General features: G+C 51.0%; 1 protein-coding gene and 1 pseudogene across 1 annotated transcript in view; one reads left to right on the top strand and one right to left on the bottom strand.

The window, feature by feature from the left end:
• CCL24 (C-C motif chemokine ligand 24) overlaps positions 1 to 2,358 on the bottom strand; it is a 12,362-nt gene extending 10,004 nt beyond the window's left edge. The window contains exon 1 of the mRNA XM_023218614.1: positions 2,331 to 2,358. The gene's annotated coding sequence lies outside the window, so the exon portion shown is untranslated. The remainder of the gene's footprint in view (positions 1 to 2,330) is intronic.
• Positions 2,359 to 2,698: 340 nt separating this feature from the next.
• On the top strand, positions 2,699 to 12,616 carry LOC111547016 (annotated as a pseudogene).
• Positions 12,617 to 12,778: the final 162 nt, after the last annotated feature.

Below are 12,778 nucleotides of genomic sequence, written 5' to 3'. Positions count from 1 at the left end.
CCATCCATCCATCCATCCATTCATCCATCCATCCATCCATCCACCCACCCATCCATCCATCCACTCACCCACCCACCCACCCATCCACTCATCCATCTATCCATCCATCCATCCATACATACATCCATACATCCATACATACCTCATCAAACCCTGCTCTATACCACATGCCCCATCCCAGACATACCAAGAAAAACTATATACAGGTGTTGCCTTGGAGAACTCTCACACTAGCCCTGAGAGACAGAGGCAATTATGACACAGGTGATAAGTGTCCAGATGGAGGTCTACCGTGGCCACAGTGGAGAGCAGAAGTCAGAGAAAACTTCGTGGAGGAGATGCCCCTTGTGCTGAGTTAGGCTGACCAAAGGGAGTGGGGCTTAGCAGGGAGGAAACTGGGCACAGAAGGGTATTTCAAGCCCTGGAGGCCACAGAGATGAAGTCAAGGCAGAGGGGTGACTTGGCCAGGTTGGAGCCTTAAAGAAATCACTCTGGCTGCAGTAAGTCGTGTGGCAGAACTGTTGGGAAGGCTGTGGTAGGAAATCTAGGATGGAGAGGTAGAGGCAGTTAGGATGGAAAGAAGGGGATGGATTTGAGGATCACTCAGGATTGCATTTGCTGAGCTCTGATGCCATACTGGTTGAGGAAAAGGAAGGACTGTCCAGGATAACACTTAGGTTTCAAACTTGAGTGCATGTGTTAGGGGGACCATTCATGGATAAAAACAGTCCACAGGGGCTGTAGGGCTTGGAGTACCAGGGGTTCTAGTAGATAATCGAGGCAGGCAAGGCAGGTAGGGAGAGGTCTTGATGTCCAATAAATTATCAGAACAAGGGAGGGGCTCAAGCCTGTAATCCCAGCACTTTGGGAGGCTGAGGTGGGCAGATCACCTGAGGTCAGGAGTTCGAGACTAGCCTGATCAACATGGAGAAACCCCGTCTCTACTAAAACTACAAAATTAGCTGGGTGTGGCGGTGCGTGCCTGTAATTCCAGCTACTCTGAAGGCTGAGGCAGGAGAATTGCTTAAAACCAGGAGGCAGCAGTTGCGGTGAACCAAGATTGTACCATTGCACTCCAGCCTGGGCAACAGAGCAAGACTCCTCTCAAAAAAAAAAAAAAAATCAAAATCAGAACAAGAAGACCCTTTAGAGTCTCACCTGTCCCCACACTTTGTGGCTGGGAACTGGAAGCCCAGGGAGATTAGACAGCCTCAACTGCCCCACCCAGCTCAAGACCCAGTGCAGTACCATGGGGATGGCATGACCCTAGAGGTAGACACTCCTGGGTTTGAGCCTTGTCCCAACCATAAGCTCACTTGGTGGCCCCAGGCAAGGTGTTTAGCCTCTATGAAGCTTAATTCATTTACTGAAAGATGGGTGTGACTGTGCACCTCCCAGAATGGTGGAGGGAGTAGGCCTCAAGCTTCAGTGAGGGACTCCATCAAATGCCACTAGACCAGTATCCCTTCAGCTATTCCCCTAAAGCCACACATGGCTCCTCTGAACTCATCTTATCCTCTTATTGTCCCCATGTCACCAGTAAGGAAACTGAGGTTCAGGCTGGGCATGGCGACTCACGCCTGTGATCCTAGCACTTTGGGCAGCTGAGGTAGTAGATCACCGGAGGTCAGGAGTTCGAGACCAGCCTGGCCAACATGGTGAATCCCATCTCTACTAAAAATACAAAACTTAGCCAGGCATGGTGGTGGGTGCCTGTCATCCTAGCTACTCTGGAGGCTGAGGCATGAGAATTGCCTGAACCCGTAGGCGGAGGTTGCAGTGAGCCGAGATTGTGCCACTGCACCCCAGCCTGGATGACAGAGCAAGACTCAATCTCCAAAAAGAAAAAAAAAAAAAAGAAAACTGAGGTTTAGAGAGTTAAACGACTTGCTCAAGACTCCTAAGCCACAATAGAGCAGAACTGGTCCTACATCTTCCTGGGAAGAAACCTATGCCCTTGTCATGGTGCCAGGCAGCATGCTCTGCTGAGTAGCACCAATGCCACCATGCCGAGTTCACTTTCTGAGCTGCTCTCCAATGCACCCCTTCCTTTAGACTCTTCACGGCCACCATCTTTGCCCAGCCTCCATCAACTTCTTCTTGCATTCTTGTCCCAGCCTCCTAAAGGAAGCAGGTGGACATCTGGGGTGTGATGCAGGGGGGAGAGGGCAGTGGGGTGCCAGGATGAATGGGCACTGGGGTGGGGAGTGCAGGGGGCTGGATTCAGGCATGCAGACTGGGGGTGTCACTGCTCCCTGGGGTATCCTGCTTCCTCACTACCAAACACACACACAAAGTCCCAGAATACTGGGCACAGGGGAGCCACTTACCCAGAGGTGACAGGGTGACAACTTGGTGCCAAGTGCACAGCAGAAATTACTTCCTCTGACTCACCCTATCTGGGGTGGCAGGAAGAACGGGACGAGAGGAGGGTCGTCTAGGGAGGGAAGGGTGCATCCCGTGCATCTCACCTGGCTTGGCTGGGAAATTCAGGAGTTCAAGGTTCACAAGGACTTCTGAGAGGTTGGATTTGTGGCAACAGGCAGACTGTGATGGGTGCCCATGTGTAGGGTGGGTGGCGGTCCCTGTCAGAAGAGCACAGTGAGCCCATTGTCAGACAGACTTCTGTCCATGCAGACTTCTGCCCTGGAAAGGGTGTGGTCCCAGATGGGGCTGGGGAGGAAAACAGGTGGCAGCTATGGAGTGCGTTGCCCTTTGGTCTCCGGATGGGAGGGCTTTCAACAGTCAACAGGGACGGGAACAGGAGGCACAGATAGCAGCTGAAGCCGAGGGCACTGCTAACCAGATGGTAAACGGGGATGCTGCAGATCAAAGAAGTCAAGAGGATCTTTTTTGTGGGGAGGTGGAGTGGGGGGAAGGGACACGGAGTCTCGCTCTGTTGCCCAGGCTGGAGTGCAGTGGTGCAATCTCGGCTCACTGCAACCTCTGCCTCCCAGGTTCACACGATTCTCCTGCCTCAGCCTCCTGAGTAACTGGGATTACAGGCGCCCACCAACATGCCCGGCTAATTTTTTGCATATTTAATAGAGATGGGGTTTCACCGTGTGGGCCAGAGCGGTCTCAAAACTCCTGACCTCAGGCGATCCGCCTCAGGCCTCAGCCTCCCAAAGTGCTGGGATTAAAGGCGTGAGCCACCGTGCCCAGCTGAGAGGATCTTTTTGTATGTCTCAGTGTCACGGCTGCCTCTTAGATGTTAAAGGCCCAAGGAGAAGAAAGCAGGTCAAGCTGTCCAGAGACGTATCTGACCACCTCGGACGACAGCAAGAGCCCCACCAAGGGAGGTATGCAAGCACCCCATGACAGATCTCCATGTAGGAAATTCAAGTCTCAGATGAGGGAGCCCTATTCAGCCGAGGCATTCTGGGATCCAGTGAAGGATGTATTTCAGACTTCATGTTATAAGTGCTCAGAGTCCACTGGAGAAACCAACACGGAAATAATTAAAGCCTGAGTATAGTGGTTGATGCCTGTAATCTTAGCACCTTGGGAAGGTTACTTGAGCCCAGAAGTTCAAGGCTAGCCTGAGCAACATGGTAAGACCCCGTCTCTACAAAAACTAAATATTTAAAATTAGCCAGGTGCACTGCTGACCCCAAGTGATCCTCCCACCTTGGCCTCCCAAAGTGCTGAGATTACAGGTGTGAACCGGAGTTCGAGACCAGCCTGGCCAACATGGTGAATCCCCGTCTTTACTAAAAATATAAAAATTAGCTGGGCATGGTGGTGGGCACCTGTAATCCCAGCTACTCAGGAGCCTGAAGCAGGAGAATTGCTTGAACCCGGGAGGCAGAGGTTGCGGTGAGCCGGGATTGCACCACTGCACTCCAGCCTGAGTGACAGAAAGAGACTCCATCTTGGCTGGGGGCAGTGGCTCACACCTGTAATCCCAGCACTTTGGGAGGCCGAAGCGGGTGGATCATCTGAGGCCAGGAGTTGAAGACCAGCCTGGCCAACATGGAGAAACCCCATCTCTACTAAAAATATGAAAAAAAATTAGCCGGGCATGGTAGCACACACCTATCATCCCAGCTTCTTGGGAGGCTGAGGCAAGGGAATCGCTTGAACCTGGGAGGTGGAGGTTGCAGTGAGTAGAGATCTCGCCATTGCACTCCAGCCTGGGCAACAGAGCAAGACTTCATCTCAAAGAAAAAAAAAAACAATTGACAGGGCATGGTGGCACGTGCCTGTGGTCCCAGTTACTTGGGAGGCTGAGGCGGGAGGACTGTTTGAGCCCAGGAGGATGAGGCTGCAGTGAGCCATGTTTGCACCACTGTGCTCCAGCCTGGGCAATAGAGTGATACCTTGTATCAATTTTTTTTTAAATAATTAAAACATAAAGTAAACCAGGGGTGTGTGTGTGTGTGTGTGTGTGTTTATGTGTGTGCACATGTGATGTCTGTCACAGAAGCTATCCATCCTCCATCCATATCCTCTTGTCCTTCCCAATTCAAGGACGCTGGTCTGACCTCAATTGCCACCTTCTGGCTGGCTCAGTCCCCCAAGGCCAGGCTGACCTGGTGGGGAGGGGGACACAGGAATGCCACATGGGAGAGGCTGATACCAACACCAAGGATTATTAGCCAACACCTGGGCAGGTCTGGTTGACCAAGGTAAGGTGAAGCCAGGGTTACATTGGCAAATATTTAACAAACTGGCTCTGTGGGGACAAGTGTGATTGGCAGCGTTTGCCAATTGCCATGGTGTAAACCCTCCCACCATGGCTGAATTCAAGCTACCCAACCGATGTCCCTGAAAGTGGAGTTGGGAAGAGATGCTGACAATCCACTCTCTCAGGTCAGTGTGAGCTGGCTATGATATACTGCCAGGTGGGGCCCAGGACATTGTCTTAGGGAGCTCCTGCTCTGTAAGTCCTGAAAGACACATGGAGAGAAGAGAATAACATTGAGGCCAGGCACAGTGGCTCACTCCTGCAATCCCAGCACTTTGGGAGGCTGAGGCAGGTGGATCACTTGAGGTCGAGAGTTCAAGACCAGCCTGGCCAACATGGTAAAACCCTGTCTCTACTGAATACACAAAAATTAGCCAGGTGTGGTGGTGCATGCCTGTAATCCCAGCACTTTGGGAGGCCGAGGTGGGTGCATCACCTGAGGTCAGGAGTTTTAAGCCAGCCTGGCCAACACAGCGAAACCCCGTCTCTATTAAAAATTACAAAAATTAGCTGGGCATGTTGGTGGGTACCTGTAATCCTAGTTACTCGGGGGGCTGAGGCAGGAGAATCGCTGGAACCCAGGAGGCGGAGGTTGCAGTGAGCTGAGATCACGCCACTGCACTCCAGCCTGGGCAACAGAGCAAGACTCCATCTCAAAAAAAAAGAGGCCGGGCGCGGTGGCTCAAGCCTGTAATCCCAGCACTTTGGGAGGCCGAGATGGGCGGATCACGAGGTCAGGAGATCGAGACCATCCTGGCTAACACGGTGAAACCCCGTCTCTACTAAAAAAATACAAAAACTAGCCGGGTGCAGTGGCGGGCGCCTGTAGTCCCAGCTACTCGGGAGGCTGAGGCAGGAGAATGGCGTGAACCTGGGAGGCGGAGCTTGCAGTGAGCTGAGATCCGGCCACTGCACTCCAGCCTGGGCGACAGAGCGAGACTCCGCCTCAAAAAAAAAAAAAAAAAAAAAAAAGGAAAAGAAAAATAGGAAAAAGAAAAAGAACGGTGTTGAGAAGGAGGTTGGAGGATCTTGATTAACCTGAAGCTCACTGAAAACAAATGTATGCAGGAGAAAGGAAGAGCTACAAGCATATGCACAAGATTCTTGCTGAGGATCCACAGCTAGGGAGGCCCAGAAGGCAGGGAATTCCAGGACAGAAGGGGGCCGGAAGCCCTAACTGTCCAGCGTTCCTGTCACTCCCCGAGACTAGGTGACATGCCTCTCCTCATAGGTAGAAATACCTCCTGACTGGAGGCCAAGAAGGGACCAGATTCTGCTAATCCACAAAATACGATGGTCAAGAATTTCACTAAAAGAAGAAGTGGGGCCAGGCATGGTGGCTCAAACCTGTAATCCCAGCACTTTGGGAGGCTGACACGGGCGGATCACGAGGTCAGGAGATAGAGACCATCCTGGCTAACACGATGAAACCCCGTCTCTACTAAAAAATACAAAATCTAGCCGGGTGATGTGGCAGGCGCCTGTAGTCCCAGCTACTCAGGAGGCTGAGGCAGGAGAATGGCATAAACCCGGGAGGCAGAGCTTGCAGTGAGCTGAGATCCGGCCACTGCACTCCAGCCTGGGTGGCAGAGCGAGACTCCGTCTCAAAAAAAAAAAAGAAGAAGTGAAAGGATTTCCTTCCTGAAGGACCCACACAGCTGGATTGCTTCCCTAAAACCAAAGAACCCTGGAGCCCTGCTTGCAGAGACCCAACCCCCTCACCACACTGCCGCAGGACACTGACGGTCTGAGGCTGGAGATGGACACACTCTCCTACTTATTTCACCCCAACACTCATGGGGTCGGTTGGAATAGCCAGGAAACATGTGCATCCGGGATCCCAAGAGACAGTGAGTGGGCTGGGCACGGTGGCTCTTGCCTGTAATCCCAGCACTTTGGGAGGCCAAGGCGGGTGCATCACTTGAGGTCAGGAGTTCACGACCAGCCTGGCCAAGATGATGAAACCCCGTCTCTACTAAAAATACAAAAATTAGCCAGGCGTGGTAGTCCTAGATACTCAGGAGGCTGAGGCACAAGAATCGTTTGAACCCAGGAGGCAGAGGTTGCAGTGAGCCAAGATCATGCCACTGCACTGCAGCCTGGGCAACAGAGTGAGACTCTGCCTCCAAAAAAAAAAAAAAAAAAAGAGAGAGAAGAGAGAGAGAAAGCATCTGGCAGAAAATAGGAAAGCCCTGTGCAATGGAGAGCAGCTGCCGGCTGCTGGAGCCAGGGCCCTGACTCTACCCTGTAGAAGGATATGAATTTGGACAGCACTTTCTTCCTCCACGCACTGGCACTAATGGTGCTTGCTTGCAACACCTTATTTTACTATTGGGAGGCTTGAATGAGACAGAGTCACAGGAGTACTTTGTTTTTTGAGATAGGGTTTTGCTCTGCCACATAATAACAGCTCACTGGCAGCCTCAGTCTCTCTGGGCTCAATTGATCCTTTCACCTCAACCTTCCAAGTAGCTGGGAATACAGGCACACGCCACCACGCCCAGCTCATTTTTGCTTTTTTTTTTTTTTTTTTAAGAGATGAGGTTTTTGCCATGTTGCCCAGGTGGATCTTGAATCCCCGGGCTTAAGCCATCTGCCTGCCTTGGCCTCCCAAGATGCTGGGATTACAGGTGTGAACCACCACACCCACCCCACACAGGAGCACTTTGCAAACTGCAAAGCATTGCAGAGAAATGAACAGTAAAATCCCGGTGATGCCCCAGCCACCCAGCGCCACTGGAAATCAGCTTCTGTTCATTAGCTCAGCAGCTCAGGCCACAAAGGAAGTCTTTGGACAAGCTGAAAAGTTAGTCGCCCAGTGAGTTTGGAAGCCTGGGGAAGGTAGAATCCCCAGGGAACCCCAGGGGGAGGCAGGAGACACCAAGACAGACAAAGGCACTGAGAGGGGAGATAGGAAGGTTCTCAACACCAACCCTTCTGCTGCATCCGGGAAGCATCTCTGCCCCCACAAGGCTTTTAACCTCACCAGGAAGGCAAGGTGCACAGGACAGACCACTTTGCTCATCCTCTTCTCCAGAATGTCTGAGAAATGCCTAGTGATTCCTGCCTCCCCTGCCCTAGTCTCTCTCCCTGCTTTCTGCCACTGTGGTCCACAGTCCTAAAGAATGACTCCTCCCAAGGAATGGTCTCCTTAGGAACACAGTCCCCAGAATGTGCCAACTCCAATTGGAGAACATCTATGTGACATGAGTTCTGACTATTTTGCGTTTCTTTTTCTTTTCTTTTCTTTTCTGTTTTCCTTCCTTCCTTCCTTTCTTTTTTTTTTTTTTTTTTTGAGACAGGGTCTCGTTCTGTTGCCCAGGCTGGAATGCAATGGCACTATCTCAGCTCACTGTAACCTCCCCCTCCCAGCCTCCTAGGTCCAAGCAATTCTCATGCCTCAGCCTCCCGAGTAGCTGGGACTACAGGCGCACACCACCATACCTGGCTAATTTTTGTATTTTTAGTAGAGATGGGGTTTCACCATGTTGGCCAGTCTGGTCTCGAACTCCTGACCTCAAGAGTTCTGCTTGCCTCAGCCTGCCAAAGTGCTGGGATTACAGGCATGAGCTACCGCACACAGCCATATTTTGCAGTTCTTGAGACATGTGGGGAGATGCTGGACTGAGAGTTGATAGACCTAGATTCCTAGATTCTTCCCCTCCCTTCCTTCCTTCCTTCCTTCCTTCCTTCCTTCCTTCCTTCCTTCCTCCCTCCCTCCCTCCCTCCCTCCCTTCCTTCCTTCCTTTCTCTCTTTCTCTCTTTCTCTCTTTCTTTCTATACAAGGTCTTCCTCTGTCACCCAGGCTGCAGTGCAGTGCTGCTGTCTCGTCTTACTGCAGCCTCCATCTCCTGGGCTCAAGCGATCCTCCCACCTCAGCCTCCTGAGTAGCTGGGAATACAGACACACACCACCATACCTGGCTAATATTTTGTATTTTTAGTAGAGATCAGGTTTCACCATGTTGCCTAGGCTTGTCTTGAACTCCTGAGCTCAAGCAATCTGCCCACCTCGGCCTCACAAAGTGCTGTGATTACGGGACGGAGCCACTGCTCCCAGCTGATAGACCTAGATTTTGATTCCAGTTCTGCTGCTTATTAGTTGAGAGGGGAAGTGGCTAACTCTCTCTAGGCCTTGGTTTGTCCATCAGTAAGATGGGCATAGTGATCCCCACCCTGTGTTCTGGCCGGACAGCATTGTCATGTCAAGAACTTCGCTGGGCATGGTGGCTCACGCCTGTAATCCCAACACTGGGAAGCTAAGGAAGGAGGATCACTTGAGCCTAGAAGTTTGAGGCCAATCTGGGCAACATAGTTAGACCCCATCTCTACAAAAAAATTAAAAAATTAGTTGGGTGTGGTGGTGTGTGCCTGTAATCCCAGCTACTTTGGAGGCTGAGGTGGGAGGATGGCTTGAGCTGGGGAGGTCAAGGCTGTAGTAAGCTATGATTGTGTCACCCTACTCCAGCCTGGGTGACAGAGTGAGACCCTGTCTCAAAAAAAAAGAAGACCCAGATCTTCAGGAAAGAAGAAAGGACATGACAAACAGTAAACATGAGCAAATATGAAAGGCAATCTTTTTACGCTTAGTTTGTTTAAAATATGTATGACAATTTAAGTCAAAAGTAAAAACGTTTGCCGGGTGCAGTGGCTCACGCCTGTAATCCCAGCACTGTGGGAGGCCAAGGCGGGGAGATCACATGAGGTCAGGAGTTTGAGACCAACTTGGCCAACATGGTGAAACCCCATGTCTACTAAAAATACAAAAATTAGCCGAGCATGGTGGTACATGCCTATAATCCCAGCCCATGTGATCCTTTATGGGAGGGAGAGAGCATAAGAAAGTCTGCACTTGGATTCCTCCAGATTCCTACGACTTTTTTTTTTTTTGAGACACAGTTTTGCTCTTGTTGCCCGGGCTGGTGTGCAATGGCTCGATCTTGGCTCACTGCAACCCCCGCCTGACAGGTTCAAGTGATTCTCCTGCCTCAGCCTCCCGAGTAGCTGGGATTACAGGCATGCACCACCACGCCAGGCTAATTTTTGTATTTTTAGTAGAGGTGGGGTTTCACCATATTGTCCAAGCTGGTCTCAAACTCCTGACCTCAGGTGATCCACCCGCCTCAGCCTCCCACAGTGCTGGGATTACAGGCGTGAGCCATCGCGCCCGGCTACTATGACTTTTTTCTTTATGATCCAGCTGAGGTAGGACGTGGGACTCAACTCCAGAGGGAGAGAATCCAACTTTGGACCAGATTGAGGACTAGCTAAAACAGAAAAGAGGCAAAAGCACCTCTGCATGAGGCAGAGGTAACGAGGACTTCTTGCTCAGGAGTTTGAGACCAGCCTAGGCAATATGATGAAACCCTGTCTCTACTAAAAATGCAAAAATTAGCCAGGCATGGTGGAGTACCCCTGCGGTCCCAGAAAAAGAAAAAGAAAAAAGGATTAACCACCAATTCTTCACCAACTCTTCCAAAACATAGGAGAGAATATTTTCCAACTCATTCTATGAGGACAGTATTACCCTGATACCAAAAGCAGACAAAGACATCACAAGAAAAGAAAAATACATACCAATATCTCTTATAAAATAACTAGGAATAAATTTAACCAAGGAGGTGAAAGAATTATATACTGAAAACTACAAAACATTGTTGAAAGAAATTAAGGAAGACCCACATAAAGTTTTTAAAATCTCACATTCAGATTTTTCAGCTGTGGACCTCTCAAGAACTCCAAAATATGGCTGTGTGTGGTGACTCACGCCTGTAATCCAAGCACTTTGGGAGGCCAAGGCGAGCAGATCACTTGAGGTCAGGAGTTCGAGACCAGACTGGTCAACATGGTGACACCCCATCTCTACTAAGAATGCAAAAATGAGCTGGGTGTGGTGGCGTGTGCCTGTAGTCCCAGCTACTTGGAAGGTTGAGGTGGAAGGATCAACTGAGCCCGGAGAGATTGAGGCTGCCAGTGAGCTGTTATCACATGGCTGTACTCCAGCTGGGGTGACAGAGCGAAACCCTGTCTCAAAAAACAAAGCACTCCTGTGACTCTGTCTCTTTCAAGTCTCCCAATAGTAAAATAAGGTGCTGCAAGCAAGCACCTTAGTGCCAGTGCATGGAGGAAGAAAGTGCTGTCCAAATTCATATCCTCCTAAAGGGTAGAATCTGCGCCCTGGCTCCAGCAGCCGGCAGCTGCTCTCCACCACACAGGATTTTCTTGCCATGCACTGTCTCTCTCTCTCTCTCTCTCTCTCTCTCTCTCTTTTGAGACAGTCTCACTCTGTTGCCCAGGCTATAGTGCAGTGGCATGATCTCGGCTCACTGAAACCTCCACCCCCCGGGTTCAAATGATTCTCCTGCCTCGGCCTCCTGAGTAGTGGGACTGTAGGTGCCCCACCACACCTGGCTAATTTTTGTATTTTTAGTAGAGACAGGGTTTCATCATGTTGGCCAGGCTGGTCTTGAACTCCTGACCTCAAGTGATCCACCTACCTTGGCCTCCCAAAGTGCTGGGATTACAGGCTAGAGCCACCGTGCCCGGCCCACACACCTGTCTCTTGGGACCCTGCATGCACATGTTTCCTGGCTATTCCAACTGACCCCATGAGTGCTGGGGTCAAATAAGTGGGCAGAACGTGTCCATCTCCAGCCTCAGGCAGTCAGTGTCTTGTGGCAGTGTGGTGAGGGGGCTGGTGTCCGCAAGCAGGGCTCCAGGGTTTTCCGGTCTTAGGGAAGCAATCCAGCTGTGCAAGTCCTTCAGGAAGGAAATCCTTTCACTTCTTCTTTTAGTGAAGTTCTTGACGACCAGATTTTGTGGATTAGCAGAATCTGGTCCTTTCTTGGCCCCTAATCAAGAGGTATCTTTTTTTTTGTTTTTTTGTTTTTTTTATTTTTTACTATTTTTTTTTTTTTTTAGACAGAGTTTTGCTCTTTGCTGTCCAGGCTGGAGCACAATGGCATGATCTCGGCTCATCGCAACCTCTGCCTTGTGGGTGCAAGCGATTCTCCTGCCTCAGCCTCCCACGTAGCTGGGATTACAGCCACCTGCCACCACGCCCCGTTAATTTTTGTATTTTTAGTAGAGACAGGGTTTCCCCATGTTGGCCAGGCTGGTCTTGAACTCCTGACCTCAGGCGATCCACCGCCCTCGGCCTCCCAAACTGCTGGGATTACAGGCGTGAGCCACCATGCCCGGCTAAATTTTGTATTTTTAGTAGAGAGGGAGTTTCCCCATGTTGGTCAGGCTGGTCTAGAATTCTCGACCTCAGGTGATCCGCCTGCCTAGGTGTCCTAAAGTGCTGGGATTATAGGCGTGAGCCACCGCGCCTGGCCCAGGAGTTATTTCTACAAGGAGAAGGATGACACCTTGTTTCCGGGCATGACAGGAAAACCCAGTGGTTAGGGCTTCCTGCCCCCTTCTGTCCTGGGACTCCCTGCCTTCTGGGCCTCCCCAGCTGTGGACCAGCAGTGGTGCTGGCGTGGAGACGGGTGGGAAACTGCTGGTGTCCAATCTAGATTTTGGAGTGTCAGGCGCCAATATTCGGGAGCTCTTTGCAGAATCTGGAACGCTGAAGAAGACGGCTGTGCACTCTAATCGCTCTGGCCGCCGCTTAGGATCAGCAGACATGCACTTTGAGTGGAAGGCACACGCCCTGAAAGCCATGAAGCAGTACCACGGCGCCCCTCTGGCTGCCCCGTGAACATTCAGCTTGTCACATCACAGATCGAAACACAGCAGACACCTGCACAGAGCGTAAACAGAGGTGGCATGACTAGAAACCGTGAGACTGGAGGTGTTGGTGGTAGCGGAGGCACCCATGGAGGCGCCCAGGGAAGAGGCAGAGGCGCCGGCAGGAATTCAAAGCAGCAGCTTTTCAGCAGAGGAGCTGGACGCCTATAATGCGAGAATGGACACCAGTTAAGCAGACCAGCAAATCCGCGTGCGCAAGAGCATGCGAAACAGGACCCAGGCGTCTCCTCTTGCTGCATGGTGGGGAGGCGGTGGCTGCGGCTGTGCGGCCAATGATGGATTTGTTTCTTTTATGTTTTAAAATAGGATTTAAAAACTCATATAAAGGTTTCTT

This window comes from Piliocolobus tephrosceles, chromosome 8, assembly GCF_002776525.5.
Source record: "Piliocolobus tephrosceles isolate RC106 chromosome 8, ASM277652v3, whole genome shotgun sequence".
NCBI lineage: Eukaryota > Metazoa > Chordata > Mammalia > Primates > Cercopithecidae > Piliocolobus > Piliocolobus tephrosceles.
The sequence above is the reverse complement of the archived record's forward strand: the minus strand, read 5'-3'. Positions and strand labels throughout refer to the sequence as shown.